Here is a 15,809-nt window from a genome sequence, read left to right as displayed (position 1 = left end):
GGATCTCAGACCATCTGTAAGAGGGAGAAATGCTGACAGAGGCAGCAAATAGACTGACACAGCGAGGGATGCCACATGGAGAAATACTGAGTGATATCACATTATTAGACACTGCATTAGCAGGGAATTGTTTGAATTTGTAACAAAGGCACTGGGATAATTGTGAGGGGATTCTTCCTTGGTATCTTATCATCTCTTTGGCGGTGGGTCACAGACGAGGCTGACTTTCTCCCACTCTCAGTTGGGGGGTGGGGGAGGAGTCTGGAATTGGTTGTACAGACCAATGTGGCGTTCCACAGACTCTGTTACACTTGGGCCTGAAGGTGGCCATGGAAAGGGGGAGTGGGGCATTGGTGTGGTCACGCGCTCCTTGTGCTGTTTCTCCTGGATTCCCATTTTCCCCACAGCAAGTCTCGAGGAGCTCGACACCTTCCCAATGCTCCTTCCCCACTTCGGATGGTCTTGGCCCAGGACTTAACAGATTTGATTAAGAGATGTGGAGTTGTGGAGGCAGGGTCATTGGGGATATTTAAGAGACTCCTGGACATGCATCTGGTCACAGACATTTAAGGGTGCATACATGAGGATCAGTGGTCGGTACAACAATGTGGGCTGAAGGGCCTGTTCTGTGCTGTACTGTTCTATGTTCTATGATCTATGAAAAAAAAAACGATCAATTCTGAAGAAGCCAATGTTTAGAAACGTGGACACATTTGTTAAAGAGATCGCTAGGGATTCTCCTAGCAGGAGTACAGTAGGAAGAGGAAAAATTGTCAGCATTTAATCAGATGATCGGAACAGGGAGAGGTGAAGGTGCTGGAGGTGGTGAGAGTGTTACAGAGAGGGGCAAAGGCCTGATCAATGTTACAAGACCAGAATTGCTGCAGCTAGAGCTGTTTGCAGAGGTAGGGATGGACATATGTATTTTTTATTGATTCATTCATGGCCTGAGGATGTCACCGGAGGGACGAGCATACATTGCCCTCCTGCTAATTGCCCAGAGGCAGCTCAGAGTCAGCCATATTGCTGTGGGACGGGAGTCACATGTGAGCCAGACCAGGTAAGAATGTCAGATGTCCCTCCCTAAAGGACATACATGAACAAGTTGATTTTTTTACCAGATAATCAACAATGTTTATACGGTGGCCTCACTAATATCCTGTACAGATACACCATGACATCCCAACTCCTACTCTCAATGCTCTGCCCAATGAAGGGTAACCGTCCCAAACGTCTGCTTCACCAGCCTGTCTACCTGTGACGCTACTTTCATAGAACTGTGTACCTGTGTCCCTGGGTCACTGAACTGATTGACAACACGACCCATGGCCCGAACATTAATTGTACAAGTCCAGCCTGGTCTGCTTTACCACAATACAACATCTTGTATTTCTCCACCTGCTATTCCTAACCTTACTGGTCCAGCAGTACTGTTGATCCCATTGCACTCTTCGATAATCCTCTTCACTGTCCACTTTATCACCCATTTCATTTTCACTCACAAACTTGCTAACCATGACTCCTGTGTTATCATTCAAACTGTTTATATAAATGATGCACAACAGTGACCCGGCACAGAACCCCATGGAACACCGTTGGTCACAGGCCTGCAGTTTGAGCAGCAACCCTCTATGAACACGCTCTGTCTCTTACCGTCAATCCTGTTTTGTATCCAGTTGGTGAGTGCTACCTGGTTATGTGTGATCTAAACATACTAACCAGTCTGCCATGCAGAACCGTGCCAAAGGTCTTGCTAAAGTTCATGTGGACATCGTGTACTTCTCTGCTTTGATTTGTCAGTTGTCTACCTCCACACTCAGGTTTGAGACATGATTTCCCATGCACAAAGCCATGCTGACGATCATTAATCTGTCCTTACCTTTCCAAAAGCACGATGATCTTTTCTCTCAGAATCTCCTCCAACAACTTACCACCCCTGCATCAGTCTCACTGGTCCATAGTAGCTGTCGGTGATACAAATATCTCTGGAAGGGGCCCTGTAATTTCCTCCCTCGTTTCTCTCAAGGCGCTGGGATACATCTGATCATGTCCCAAGGGTTTATCTAACTTTTTGCATTTTAAGACATTCAGCACCTCCTATTCTCCAATGTGAATTATTTTCAAGACATCACTATGTATTTTCCCAAGTTCCCGAGCTTCCTTGTCTTTCTCTAGAGTAAATCCGAACGCAAAATGTTTGGTCAGTATCTCACCCATCAGCAGTGATTCTACACAGACAACATCATTGACCTTTCAGGGGCCCTATTCTCTCCCAAGCTAATTTTTAGCCCTTGTTGAAACTTGTCAAAATGCTTCTGAAATTTCAAATATCCAAGCGACGCTACGCTTTAACCATGAAGGATCCGTGTATAACTTCAGATCGCCAGAAAAGTCTAAGGAATTCTTGGACTCTCTTAGATACATTGTAAGAGATAATGGATGTTGGTTTGCCTTTCCTCCACTCTGGATTATATCCCCCCATTTTTTTTCTTTTTTCTTACATTATTGTTTCATATTATCTTGGGGTGGGGAGAGGGATTTATTTACTTGTTCTCTATTTAACGATTTTTTCTTCCCCCCCCGGTTGTTTTTTTTTTTATTATTCTATGTATGTATGTGGGTATGTATGTGTGTGTATGTATGTTTAGTTAATGTTGGTGGGGGGAGATAGTTACCTTATTCTATTTTACCTCTGTCTCTAGGAGCGGGGTTGTTTTCCCTTGTTATTTTGTATTATTCTATTTAATTATTATTTGTTGAGGTTGTAATCTTTTAGTTATATATGTTTATACATGGTATTAACATTACCAAATATATCCAGGTGTTGGTCTGTGTGTGTGTGTGAGGTGTGGTGGGGGTGGGGGGGGGGTGGCTAGGGTACTCACTGTTAATTCTAGTTTTGTGTTATATCTGAATTCTCCTCATCCTATTGAGGAGCGCCTGGGTCAAGGGTGGGGCTTGGTTGGGAGAGGATACGATGGACCTTTGGAGAGGAAGTGACACCCCCTGGGAACAAGGGGGAAACTCTTCATTTAAATATGTTTTAATTTTTTTATTATTTAGAAATAGTTTTTATTATATTGTTGTGAGTGTATCAGAGAGCCATTTTTTTCTGTGAATTTTGTATGCTCTATGTTCGGGATATTCTGGGTAGGGTTTCCCCTCCCGAGGGGTCTCGGATTTGCCCGGATGATTATGGTTGATCAGTTGGATAAGTGGTGCACCTGGAATGTCAAGCGGAGTAATTCCTCAGTCAAAAGGAAGAAAATATTATCAAATCTTAAGAAAGAAAGAGTTGATATAGCTCTCCTACAGGAGACACACCTGTTGGACAAAGAACAGGTGGATTTGATCAGGCCTTTTTTTCTTCTTTTAGTTCAAAATGCAGGGGAGCTGTTATTCTAGTTCGGAAGAATTTCCCTTTCAAAATCCTCAATCAGATAAAAGACGAATTTGGACGATATATTTTGATTAAAGCCCTTATAAATGGAGAGGAATATGGGATTTTAAATTTGTACTGCCCCCCGGCACACCCCATTAAATTTATAAAGGAAGCCTTTTCAAAATTGATGGCTCTTGGTGCCCGTCATACAATTATAGGGGGAGACTTTAATTGTATGATGGATCCGAAAATAGATAGGATTCCCAAGAGGACTGCAGGAGTATCTCCCAGATCTAGACAATTGGTGGATCTGAACAAAGAATTAGGATTAGTAGATGTATGGAGATGTCTTCGTCCACAGGGCGGAGATTTTTCTTTTTACTCCAATCCACATAAATGTCATACCAGAATTGATATGTTTTTTGCCCCCTAGTTTTTTTTTTGTAAATTCCATATCATCCTGTAAAATAGGTAGTATAGCAATTTCCGACCACGCTGCTGTATATATGGAAATCAAGGCGAGGAACAACGGGACATCCCCTCCGCATTGGCGTATGGACACCTTCCTGATGAAAGATAGTAAATTTGTAAAGTACTTCTCTCAAGAATTTAAAACTTTTTTAGAAATTAATTTAGGTGCGACTAGCAACCCATTAATGATGTGGGAGACCATCAAAGCTTACGCGTGAGTTTTGATCATCTCCTACTCAGGGACACAGAAAAAAGTAAAGGGAGAACAACAGCATCTGCTCGAATCTCGCTAAAAAGCAGCTGAAACAGCATACACTGATAGACCTTATATTATCAAATTGCAAAGGATTACGTCCTTTAGGACAGGTCTAAACACCACGGTTACCCAAATGACAAAGAAAGAAATATTATTTGCAAAACAAAGGTTATATGAATTTGGCGACAAACCGGGTAGATATTTAGCATTTCTTGCAAAGAAAAAAAGGCCCCTCAAACTATTACATCTATCAAGAAAAGTACGGGTATTTTAACTCATGATCATAAAAGGATTAATGCAATCTTTAGAAAATTTTATTCTGATTTATATAAATCGCAGGATTGTGAAGACAGGACGAGGAGGATGCAATCATTTTTTTTTAAATTTGACCTTTCCGGGCCTAACTACGGAACAGGTATCGGTCTTAAATGCTCCCCTAACAGTCCAAGAAATACTTGACGCAATCAGGCAACTTCAGAGCAGTAAGGCACATGGCTCGGATGGTTTTCAAGCTGAATTCTATAAAGAATTTACAGGAATATTGGCGCGTCCACTTATGGACATGTTTCACTACGCATACAGGCAGGGCTGTCTCCCGCCTTCGTTGAAAGAGGCAAATACTCTCTTATGCTTAAAAAAGGAAAGGATCCAGAAGATTGTACGTCATACAGGCCAATATCCTTGCTAAATGTAAATTTTGAAATCCTTTCTAAAAAGTTAGCATTGAGATAAGAAAGGGGACTGCCAAAAGCTAGGATAGACAGAGTCGTCAACTCTGGGTTGTTGCCGGTACCACAGTGGCAAAGAATAGGGAGAGAGTGCAGTTGAACACGTGGCTGCAAGGCTGGTGTAGGAGGGAGGGCTTCAGATATTTGGACAATTGGACTGCATTCTGGCGAAGGTGGGACCTGTACAAACAGGTCGGGTTGCACCTGAACCAGAAGGGCACCAATATCCTGGGGGGTAGGTTTGCTAGCACTCTTCTGGGGGGTTTAAACTAATTTGGCAGGGGGATGGGATCCGGACATGCAGTCCAGCAAGTAAGCTAGCTGTGTGTCAGGATGCCCAAGACTGTAGGGAGGCTGTGGAGAAGGTAGCACTGACAGGGACTACTTGCGGACACAGAGATGGGCTCAAGTGCGTATACTTCAACGCAAGGAGTATCAGAAATAAGGTGGGTGAACTTAAGGCGTGGATCGGTACCTGGGACTACGATGCTGTGGCCATCACGGAAACGTGGATAGATGAGGGACAGGAATGGCTGTTGGAGGTTCCTGGTTACAGGTGTTTCAGTAAGATTAGGGAGGGTGGGAAAAAAGGAGGGGGGGGGGGTGGCATTGCTAATTAGAAATGGTATAACGGCTGCAGAAAGGAAGTTTGAGGGGGATCTGCCTCTGGAGGTAGTATGGGCTGAAGTCAGAAATAGGAAAGGTGCAGTCACCTTGTTGGGTGTTTACTATAGGCCCCCCAATAGCAGCAGAGATGTGGAGAAACAGATTGGGAAACAGATTTTGGAAAGGCGCAGAAGCCACAGGGTCGTAGTCATGGGCGACATCAACTTCCCAAATATTGATTGGAAGCTCTTTAGATCAAGTAGATTGGATGGGGCGGTGTTTGTGCAGTGTGTCCAGGAAGCTTTTCTAACGCAGTATGTAGATTGTACAACCAGAGGGGAGGGCATATTGGATTTGATACTCGGTAATGAACCGGGACAAGTGGTGGGCTTGTTAGTGGGTGAACATTTTGGTGATGGTGACCACAATTCTGTGACTTTCACCTTGGTTATGGGGAGAGATAGGTGCGCACAACAAGGTAGATTTTATAATTGGGGGAAGGGAAATTACGATGCTGTAAGGCAGGATTTGAGGAGCATACGTTGGGAGCATAGGCTGTCAGGGAAGGATGTGGTGGAAATGTGGAACTTTTTCAAAGAGCAGATACGACGTGTCCATGATATGTATGTACCTATCAGGCAGGAAAGAAATGGTCGTGTGAGGGAGCCTTGGTTGACGAGAGAGGTTGAATGTCTGGTAAAGAGGAAGAAGGAGGCTTACATAAGGTTGAGGAAACAGGATTCAGACAGAGCAGTGGAGGGATATAGGATAGCCAGATGGGACCTGAAGAAAGGGATTAGGAGAGCTAAGAGAGGGCATGAAAAATCGTTGGCGGATAGGATCAAGGATAACCCCAAGGCATTTTATGCGTATGTGAGAAACCTGAGAATGACGAGAACGAGGGTAGGTCCGATCAAGGACAGTAGTGGGAGACTGTGTATTGAGTCTGAAGAGATAGGAGAGGTCTTGAACAAGTACTTCTCTTCAGTATTTACGAACGAGAGGGACCGTATTGTAGAAGAGGAGAGTGTGAAATGGACTGGTAAGCTAGAAGAGATACCTGTTAGGAAGGAAGATGTGTTGGACATTTTGAACAACTTGAGGATAGACAAGTCCCCCGGGCCTGACGGGATATATCCTAGGATTATGTGGGAAGCAAGAGAGGAAATTGCAGTGCCGTTGGCAATGATCTTCTCGTCTTCACTGGCAACGGGGGTGGCACCAGGGGACTGGGGAGTAGCGAATGTTGTTCCCCTGTTCAAAAAAGGGAATAGGGATAACCCCGGGAATTACAGGCCTGTTAGTCTTACTTCTGTGGTAGGCAAAGTAATGGAAAGGGTACTAAGGGATAGGATTTATGAGTATCTGGAAAGACACTGCTTGATTAGGGACAGCCAGCACGGATTTGTGAAGGGTAGGTCTTGCCTTACAAGTCTTATTGAATTCTTCGAGGAGGTGACCAAGCATGTGGATGAGGGTAGAGCAGTGGATGTAGTGTACATGAATTTTAGTAAGGCATTTGATAAGATTCCCCATGGTAGGCTTATGCGGAAAGTCAGGAGGCATGGGATAGAGGGAAATTTGGCCAATTGGATAGAAAACTGGCTAACCGGTCGAAGGCAGAGAGTGGTGGTAGATGGTAAATATTCAGCCTGGAGCCCAGTTGCAAGGGGAGTTCCGCAGGGATCAGTTCTGGGTCCTCTCCTGTTTGTAATTTTTATTAATGACTTAGATGAGGGAGTCGAAGGGTGGGTCAGTAAATTTGCAGATGATACGAAGATAGGTGGAGTTGTGGACAGTGAGGAGGGCTGTTGTCGGCTGCAGAGGGACTTAGATATGATGCAGAGCTGGGCTGAGGAGTGGCAGATGGAGTTCAACCCTGCTAAGTGTGAGGTTGTCCATTTTGGAAGAACAAATAAGAATGCGGAATACAGGGTTAATGGTAGGGTTCTTAGTGAGGTGGAGGAACAGAGGGATCTTGGGGTCTATGTACATAGATCTTTGAAGGTTGCCACTCAGGTGGATAGAGTTTGTAAGAAGGCCTATGGAGTATTATCGTTCATTAGCAGAGGGATTGAATTCAAGAGTCGTGAAGTGATGTTGCAGCTGTACAGGACTTTGGTTAGGCCACAGTTGGAGTACTGTGTGCAGTTCTGGTCGCCTCACTTTAGGAAAGATGTGGAAGCTTTGGAGAGGGTGCAGAGAAGATTTACCAGGATGTTGCCTGGAATGGAGAGGAAGTCTTACGAGGATAGGTTGAGAGTTCTCGGCCTTTTCTCTTTGGAACGGCGAAGGATGAGGGGTGACTTGATAGAGGTTAATAAGATGATCAGAGGAATAGATAGAGTAGACAGTCAGAAACTTTTCCCCCGGGTACAACAGAGTGTTACAAGGGGACATAAATTTAAGGTGAAGGGTGGAAGGTATAGGGGAGATGTCAGGGGTGGGTTCTTTACCCAGAGAGTGGTGGGGGCATGGAATGCGCTGCCCGTGGGAGTGGTAGAGTCGGAATCATTGGCGACCTTTAAGCGGCATTTGGATAGGTACATGGATGGGTACTTAATCTAGGTTAGAAGTTCGGCACAACATCGTGGGCCGAAGGGCCTGTTCTGTGCTGTATTGTTCTATGTTCTATGTTCTATATCATAAAGGAGGATCAGACGTGGTTTATTAAGGGCCATAGATCATCCAATAATATTAGAAAGGTTTTGAATATGATTCAAGCCTGCTGTCAGGGAAACATACCAGGAGTAGTAGTCTCATTAGACGTGGAAAAGGCATTCGATAGGGTTGAATGGTCCTATTTGTTTTACACATTGGATAGGTTTGGCATTGGAAAGGTGTTTATCAAATGGGTCTCAACATTGTATAGTGATTTAAAGCAGTTGTGCTTACCAATGGATTAGGTTCGTATAGCTTCAGTGTGGATAGGTGCTGCCGTCAGGGATGCCCTCTCTCGCCATTGTTATTTACGCGAATAATTGAACCACGAGCAGAAGCTATACGTGCTGATGCTAAAATAACGGCCCCGAGGATTGGTACAGGTAAACATAAAATTACCCTTTATGCAGATGATGTTCTTCTATTCCTCAGTAATCCTCTGAGGTCCGTACCTCACTTAATCCAAGTTATTAATACATTTAGCGCATTTTCAGGCTATAAAATTAATTTCTCAAAATCTGAGGCTATGCTAATGGGTGGCCTTGCTATGATACCCCACTTAGTGGACGGATCCCATTTTCCCTTTCATTGGTCCCTGGAGGGTTTCTTATATTTAGGCATTTTTATTACCCCAGTATGTGGTCAGTTTTACAAGGCTAACTTTGTGCATTTACTGGAAAGGATAAGGCAGGACCTCCAGCGATGGGGAGACCTTCCAATTTCTTGGCTAGGTAGAATAGCACTAATTAAAATGAATGTCCTGTCCGGTCTCCTATACCCTTTGAAAATGCTTCCGGTGATGCTGCCGAGGCTGGCACTACGTAAATTATATGGCTGGTTGGATACCTTTATCTGGAATTATAGACGGCCCCTCATTAAGCTGAATAAGCTATAGCTTCCACAGGCAAGGGGAAGATTGGATTTCCCAGATTTTAGGAAATATCAGTTAAATTCCCTATTAAGTTACATAGCTGATTGGGTCTTGTCTGACCCGCAATCAATCTGGCTGGACATCGAGGCTTCTCAAGTAAAATGCCCATTTATTAACCTTTTATTTTCAAACAAGAGGAAAATCATTACAGATCACTGTAAAAATCCTATAATACTAAACACAATTAAAGCTTGGAATATAATGCGGCAAAATGAGGGCAACTCACATAAGACATCCCCCTATGCTCCGATAGTGGGAGAATGGGGATTTACAGATGCCACTTTTAAACTCTGGAGATCCAGGGGTATCTCATGTCTAGGGGACCGATTTAAAGATGGGGTCCTGATGTCTTTTGAACAGCTGTGTCAGAAATTCGGATTACCGAATGGAGACCTCTTTTGATACTTCCAAATTCGAGATTATATACAGAAGAAGACTACGTTATTAGATAGTCTTTATAAATCAGATAGAGAATGTAGAGTACTACGACCAATGGGGATATCTTCCGTCAGTACTATTTATCATTTACGACATGATGAAGTATCCGGAGATATGGACAGTCTACTTAAGAAATGGGATCAGGATTTGGGACTAGAAATCTCCATAGAAATGTGGAATTACATTTGGGAAAACGCCAGAAGAATCACCATCTGCAACAGAACTCAGGCTACCCAGCTGAAGATACTTCATAGGCCCCATATAGCATCGGATTGATTGGCAATAGTTAAAGCAGGAGCATCTCCAATGTGTCCCAAATGTAAAATAGAGGTGGGCACTCTTGTACATTGCCTATGGACCTGTCGTAAGATCCGTAGATACTGAACTAAAGTAGCAAGTACCCTGAGAGAAATTTTAGGAACGGAAATTAAACTGGACCCTGTATCTCTCCTTTTGGGCTTTTCAAACTTACCCTCCCTGGATATGCACGGGAAGAGATTGTTGTGATTCTGTTCGGCGAGCTGGGAATTTGTCTTGCAAACGTTTCGTTCCCTGTCAAGGTGACATCCTCAGTGCTTGGGAGCCTCCTGTGAAGCGCTTCTGTGCTGTTTCTAACGGCACTCATGGAACACCAACTAGCCACGAAACGACACGACCAACTATCGTTAGTAGCCACACACACAGATGAAAAGCAACATGAATTCGACTGGGACAGCACTACCATTATAGGACAAGCCAAACATAGAACAGCCAGGGAATTCCTAGAGGCATGTCACTCATCCGCAGACTCTATCAACAAACACATCGACCTGGACCCAATATACCGGCCACTACAGCGGACAGCTGGAACTGACAACCGGAAGCGGCCACTATAAATGACGGAAGAAACAGCACAGAAGCGCTTCACAGGAGGCTCCCAAGCACTGAGGATGTCACCTAGACAGGGGACGAAACGTTTGCAAGACAAATTCCCAGCTCGGCAAACAGAACCACAACAACGAGCACCCGAGCCACAAATATTCTCCCAAACTTTGAACGGGAAGAGATTATTTTCTATTCTCTCTTTCTGTGCAAGGAAAAATATTTTGGTAAACTGGGTGGCTGCGGGCCCCCCTTGGACTTTCATATTGGCACAGATTAATTATGGAACGTATTGCCCTTGACTTCCTTACAAATATGGTGCACCGAAAGACCGAATTATTTCATAAAATATGGCAGCCATTCTTGAATTACATAAATACAGATATCTCGGCTATCCTAACAAGGGCTTTTATTTAATTGAGACTACAAACCTGGCTGGTCCGGGGCCCCTTGGGAGAGGAATCCCGCACGAATTTGAGTTTTGTTACATTTGATGTTAACACATTCCGAGCATATATCTCGCTACCCAATTTCTGTGTTATCCATTGTTTTTTTTTCCTTTCCTTATTTGAATAATGTAAGAGACTTAATTATACATTCGGGTTAGTTGTAGGTTAGATTAGTAGTTTTTTTTCTCGGTATTTTTCTTTTGTTCAATTTTGGTTATTATTTATTTAAGATTTAATTGTATATCAATGTTTGAGAGTTTTGTTTATTTTTGTAAACGTGTAAAAATGTTACATTTCTAATAAAAATATCTATTTAAAAATGGGGATGATAAACTGACGGATTAAACTGGGCAAACAGTTATAGATTGTGATTCAATGCAATGCTCCTTCTGTCCAGCTGTGATCTACAATACCACATAAATTCCCAGTTTTCAGCTGCGATTTCTGCAATGCATTTCTTCTGTCTGTCCCCCAGTTCACACCGAGACCCATTCACCCATCATCCCTTGACCTACTCTGGTTTCTGATGTAGTGACACTTCCATTTTAATATTCTCATTCCTATGAGTGTCTGTCAATGGTGTCACACCTCTTGTAATTTTTTTCAAAACTCCTAAACATATTCCGTGAGGCAGCACCATGACTCAGTGGTTAGTGCTGCTGCCTCACAGTGCTAGGGACCCAGGTTCGATTCCATCCTCTGGCGACTGTCTATGTGGAACTTGCACATTCTCCCTGTGGGTTTCTTCTGGGTGCTTTGGTTCCCTCCCACAAACCAAAAATGTGCAGATTAGGTGAATTGTAATGTTCAGGGATATGTAGGTTAGGTGCACGAGCCAGGGGTAAATATAAAACAGGAGAATGGGTCTGTTTGGTTTACTCCTCAGAGGATCGGTGTGGACTTAATGGGCTGAAGGGCCTGTATCCACACTGCAACGACTCTAATTCTAACATTCATCTGAATGTTTTCCCTTCCAGTCGTACCACTTTCGGTGTTTAAATTGAATGTGCTTCCCTCTGTTTCTTTCCATGGCTTTTATTAAGAACTCTGAAGTTTCAATGATTCCAGTCTTATGTAGTTTCAGAACCAAGGTATTTGTGCACCTTGTGTTATTTTTCACTTCCAAGTGTACGGCACTCCATGTGGGTCAGGACATTTGAGCAGCTTTGACACACATCTTTGAACATGTTCAAAACCAGAAATTTCTGGAGAAACTCAGCAGGTCTGGCAGCATCTGTGGAGACAGAGAAACAGAGATAGCGTTTCAAGTCCAGCGTGGCCCTTGTTCAAAACTGAAAAGGGCTCCTTATTGCCTTGGCAAAAGTGGACGAGGGATGATGGGAAACAGAGCATGTGGAAGTGCAATGGCACAGAGGAATGGGCTTTTAATTGTGGTGAAAGAGAAACAGATGTAAAATGGTTGTAAATTAAAGTGTAGATGGGAGAAATGGGTTGCCTCTATTGAGTGCAGAATAAACAAGATACAGACTAGATCATTGGGAGGCCAAGATCATTGTTAGGCCAGGAAGCAGAATGCATGAAAGATGGAGAACAGCCATAATGGGGTCAGACTGTATATTTGGAATTGTATATTGACAACTACAGGCTGTAACACATCAAAGTGGAAAGTGAGATGTTACTCGAGCTTGAGTAGTGCTTCATTGGAACATTGCAGCAGCTCAGGACCGAAATGCTCGGATGGGAACAGGGTAGATTATTGAAATGGGAAGGAATGAGAGGGTCAGGGTTATTCCTACAGGCAGAGTGGAAGTGTTCCTCAAAGCAGTCTCTGTTTGGTCTCCCCAATGTAAAGGAGACCGCATTGTGACAGGAGACCGGATAGAAAGAGTTAAAGTAAAATGCTACTTCACCTGGGAGGTGTGATTGGGACCCTGGACAGTGAGGAGGGAAGAGGTGAATGGGCTCATAGAACATAGAACATAGAACAATACAGCACAGAACAGGCCCTTCGGCCCACGATGTTGTGCCAAGCATTTGTCCTAGCTTAAGCACCCATCCATGTACCTATCCAATTGCCGTTTAAAGGTCGCCAAAGATTCTGACTCTACCATTCCCATAGGCAGTGCATTTCATGCCCCCACCACTCTCTGGTTAAAGAACCCACCCCTGACATCTCCCCTATACCTTCCACCCTTCACCTTAAATTTATGTCCCCTTGTAACACTCTGTTGTACCCGGGGAAAAAGTTTCTGATTGTCTACTCTATCTATTCCTCTGATCATCTTATAAACCTCTATCAAGTCACCCCTCATCCTTCGCCGTTCTAATGAGAAAAGGCCTAGCACTCTCAACCTATCCTCGCACGACCTATTCTCCATTCCAGGCAACATCCTGGTAAATCTTCTCTGCACCCTCTCCAAAGCTTCCACATCTTTCCTAAAGTGAGGCGACCAGAACTGCACACAGTACTCCAAATGTGGCCTCACCAAAGTCCTGTACAGTTGCAACATCGCTTCACGACTCTTGAATTCAATCCCTCTGCTAATGAACGCTAATACACCATAGACCTTCTTACAAGCTCTATCCACCTGAGTGGCAACTTTCAAAGACCTATGAACATAGACCCCAAGATCCCTCTGTTCCTCCACCTCACTAAGAACCCTGTCGTTAACCCTGTATTCCGTATTCTTATTTGTCTTTCCAAAATGGACAACCTCACACTTGGCAGGGTTGAACTCCATCTGCCACTCCTCAGCCCAGCTCTGCATCATATCCAAGTCCCTTTGCAGCCGACAAGAGCCCCCCTCACTATCCACAACTCCACCAATCTTCGTATCATCTGCAAATTTACTGACCCACCCTTCGACTCCCTCATCAAAGTCATTAATAAACTCGTGTTGTAGCTTCTGTCATTGCATGGGAAGGTGTCATGGGGGAGTGGGGAAGTGTTCGGGTTGATGGAGGGTGTCACAGAGGGACGCGAGTGGAAGATGTGTTTGATGTTGCTGTCCTGCTGGAGATGGTGGAAGTGGCGGAAGATGAGTCAGTGAATGTGGATTCTAATGCAGTTAGAAGCGACGACAAGGGGCGGTCTATCATTGTTCTGGGAAGGAGGGAATGGAGTGAGAGCAGAAGCGTGGGACAGAGGGCAGTCACAGCTGACGGCCCTGTCCACCGTAGTTAGGGGATTTCTGGTTTGAAGGAAAAGGAGGTCACGTCAGAAGAAGCTCACTGGAATGTGGCATCATCAAACAGAAACAACATAGATGGAGAAACTGGGCGAATGCAATAAGCCTACGCTGATCATGTGTTTAGCTACATGCAGAAGATCCCCCTGAATTATTTAAAAGAACCATGTATTTAAATTGATGATTTCTGTCTCACATCTGGTCTGAAGCGAGATGTGGATATAGACTGAGGGGAAGGTCCGTGCTTATATGTAGGCAGACATTCAAGCAGATATCCCATAATGCTCAGCAATTATTGTTTCTTTCAAAAAGAAGGACTCCATAAGAAGATGAAGTACCCATGGTTGACAAAGTTTGGCAAGGATACTTTTGATGCGCATTAGTGTAGGGCCAGAATTAGGATGTTTATTCTCGGGACCATAAGCAGATGCTGGGCATGACTTTAAGTTGTGCTTCCTGAATTATCCCCAGAAATCCCTGCCATTGCTGCTCCATCGTCTTCGCTGCTCCTCTCCCCTTCCTGATTCCAGGTTCTCCCTCTCAAATTACTGAGTACATTCTCTTACATTATGATGCCGCCCCACTTCACTTGAAGCTCTTTGATTGAATCTCCTTTCCCTGCACTAGCATCAAGCTGTGTTTTGTGCTGCCACTTTGCCTCTGGTCTCAGTGTGGCTCGGCCTCATTATTCATGCTGCTTTACACCTCCCACTCACATCTCATTCTGTAAAGTTTCCTTCTTGGAGTAAACCTTATTGAAAACACCTCTCCCGCTTTGCACTGAATTCAGACGGTGATCCAAATTTCAAAAGGTATACTCAGACTTCATCTCACCCTGCTAAAGGCAAACGCACGCTGTCCGTGTGGTCTAAGAATTCCCTTTATTACATAGATCTGATCAGAGATACGTTTTCACTGGAGAGATCATCACCCCCTTTAGACAAAGAAATTCAGGTGTTTGACTTCCTATAGATACTAGCAAGAGTTTCATGCTGCCTTAGTACTGTAACATGGAGAAAAACAAATCACAGTATGAAGTTTGGTCTGAGTGTTGTTTACCTGTCATTTTGAATATTGTTTCAATTTTGCAGTGCTTATATGTAATTGCCTGTTCTTGAAGTATTATCAGATGGAGTGGAGGATGTTGAGGGATGGCATTATAAAAGTTTATAAAATCATGAGAGGCATGGATATAGTGAATAGCCAAGGTCTTTTCCACAGGATAGGGGAGTCCAAACATAGAGGATATAGGTTGAAGGTGAAAGGAGGCACATTCAAAAGGGACGAAGCGGCAAAGCTTTCACACAGAAGGTGATGTGTGTATGGAAAGAGCTGTCAGAGGAAGAACGGTAAATGCAAATACTGCTACAACATTTAAAAGGCATTTGTACAAACATAGGAATGGGAAACTTTATATACATAAGGGTAAAATGCAATCAGATGGGACTAATCCAATTTGGAAAACCTGGTCAGCGTGGACAGGTTGTACCAAAGGGTCTGTTTGTGCATGATCTGACTGCATGAATCTAAAAAGCGAAGTAAAGGGAATAAAAGATATGATGTAAGAAAATTAGCAAGGAATATAAAAAATAAGCATCATAAACTTTTCTGTGTACATAAACAATGTTCAAGATGACTGTGTGACCTTAGGTAAAAATGATGTCAGGAACGCATATTGAGTCCATTTGGAGAGTGTGACTGAGGAGCTGGCTATAGGAAATAGGCAGATAATTTACCCCAGTATTTTACATCATTCCTCACAGGGAAAGGCACTGTAGTATTTCAATGGTACAAACAAAACTGTAATAGGAGGGAAGTTCTTGAACCGTCTCTAACAGAAGGAACAAGGTTTCTAACAATCAGTTATGAACAACGGT

This window comes from Chiloscyllium plagiosum, unplaced genomic scaffold, assembly GCF_037043375.1.
Source record: "Chiloscyllium plagiosum isolate Xiang-an unplaced genomic scaffold, Cpla_swu_hap1 HiC_scaffold_45, whole genome shotgun sequence".
Classification (NCBI taxonomy): Eukaryota; Metazoa; Chordata; class Chondrichthyes; order Orectolobiformes; family Hemiscylliidae; genus Chiloscyllium; species Chiloscyllium plagiosum.
The sequence above is the reverse complement of the archived record's forward strand: the minus strand, read 5'-3'. Positions refer to the sequence as shown.